The sequence below is a fragment of the Galeopterus variegatus genome, unplaced genomic scaffold (genome assembly GCF_000696425.1).
Source record: "Galeopterus variegatus unplaced genomic scaffold, G_variegatus-3.0.2 Scaffold975, whole genome shotgun sequence".
Lineage (NCBI taxonomy): Eukaryota > Metazoa > Chordata > Mammalia > Dermoptera > Cynocephalidae > Galeopterus > Galeopterus variegatus.
In genome coordinates this window covers 294,967-296,901 of record NW_007727086.1, presented here as the reverse complement: position 1 = coordinate 296,901, position 1,935 = coordinate 294,967, and the positions used below count along the sequence as shown (strand labels likewise).

The 1,935-nt window shown below is 30.2% G+C and overlaps 1 long non-coding RNA gene across 1 annotated transcript in view; it reads left to right on the top strand.

Moving 5' to 3' along the window:
• LOC103591491 overlaps positions 1-1,061 on the top strand; it is a 1,276-nt gene extending 215 nt beyond the window's left edge. Inside the window, exons 2-3 of the long non-coding RNA XR_550580.1 lie at positions 18-165; positions 277-1,061. This is a non-coding gene — a long non-coding RNA (uncharacterized LOC103591491). The remainder of the gene's footprint in view (positions 1-17; positions 166-276) is intronic.
• Positions 1,062-1,935: the final 874 nt, after the last annotated feature.

Genomic DNA, 1,935 nt, shown 5'->3' with positions numbered 1-1,935 from the left:
ACTGCTTTACACCAAAGGTTTAAAAAACATTTTCCAAATGCACTAAGAACATTGTAAAAAAAAATAATAATAATAATGAATCAACAGAAAGCTAATTAAGGTACTGTCCTAAAAAAAAAAAAAATCATGTTAGGAAAAAAAAAGCACTACTCAAATACTTATTAGGTTTTTGGTAATAATAATAATAATGAATCAACAGAAAGCTAATTAAGGTACTGTCCTAAAAAAAAAAAAATCATGTTAGGAAAAAAAAAGCACTACTCAAATACTTATTAGGTTTTTGGTTTTTCTTTTCTTTTTTGGAAATTGAAGTAGAACATTTCTGTAGGTATATGTAAAATTCTGACTTTGAATTTTAATTTGCTTTTAAAAGTGCTTTTTGTGATAAAGATAAATATCTAAAATAATGAAAAGCAAAACTTTATGTCCTTTGAGTTCCAGAACCAAATGTCACTCCCCTGTAACATGTCTTCTAATCTGATGCCCATTTGTGTGTTTGCACCATTTGAAGCAAGTTGACGGTCTCATCAGCTTGTATCGTTTCCTTTTTGGTTCAATAATTTAAATTCAACTATCGTCATTTAAAACATAATTAATTCAAACAAAGTTGACTATAATTTAAATTCCATAACATTTTAAATTTGTCTTTGCATGGGTGTTTAAATACTCGTAGTTTTGTTGTGAATATTGTCCTTGCACAGTTCTGATTTTTCCTTTTATAAAAGGTGATATTCTAGTTTCTTCACAGTGTAGTTATTATCAGCCTTACTAATTACCTTGTAGCCTTTCTTAATATGCACATAATGCACATTTTCCAGTGGCTAGAAAATGCAAAACAAAGTGGATATCATTGCATCTATTTTCATGTCTTTCTAAAAACAGGACTACTAAAATCTCTGGGATACATGAGATAGTAAAAAATGAGGATTATAAAGGAATAGCACATAAGAATTATTTTCTTGAATTTAAACTTATTGCAGCCAGTTTCAGCATGTAAATATATAATGTTGGCTAGTGTGTAATTCTTGAACTAAGAAATATAAATAAAAATTAAAAGGTTGTGTGTGTGGTTTCATTGTGTTCAGAACATTTTTTGAACTATTAGTATGAGTTATATTGTAGAATGATGGCTTTTGTGAAAAGCAATGAAAAGCTTGGGAACTTGGAACCTGCTGTCAGGCAGACTTGAATTTGAGCTCATATTTGCCACTTATTAAGCACATGATTGTGTAGGCTAACCCATCTGACTCTCAGTTTTCTTATCCAAAAGGCAAAGATGTAATATCACCTCCCCCACAGGGTAGTTGTAAAATTGACATAAAATAACCTATGAGAAGTTCATAGGACAGTACAAGGTATGTAGTAAGTTATCTATAAACAGTAGATGCTATTGTTGTTAATTATCATCATTCTAGAATAGTCAGCATATGTGGATACTTCAAAAAGTTCATGGAAAAATAGAATTAAAAAATAATACTAATATTTCCATGAACTTTTTGAAGTACCCTCATATATCTTACAAATGCTATTACCATATCTAAAACCTCATAGAAATCATTAAATGTTCTCTTAGTTTATATATTTTATGTTAAGGATAACCAATTACAAACTTGGTTTCAATCATGAAAACGATAAAGGTTAGATATTCATTTATTTAATCTTTAACATATGTCTGCTGAATACATGCTAATTACTTCACAGATTTGATCTTCACTTAATCCTTACCATATTCCTGAAAACAGAAGAAAATCAAGCTTAGGAAGAATAAGTACCTTGCCCTTGAGAGTAGAAAAACCTGGATTTCTAATCAGGCTGGACTCACCCCCAAATCTTTGCAAGTTCTTTTCACTCCATCATTAAAAGTGGGTAACTAGCCTTGTCTGCTCATTCATTTAGTCATTTCTTAAGCTGCATTTGCTAAGAGCCCACCACCTG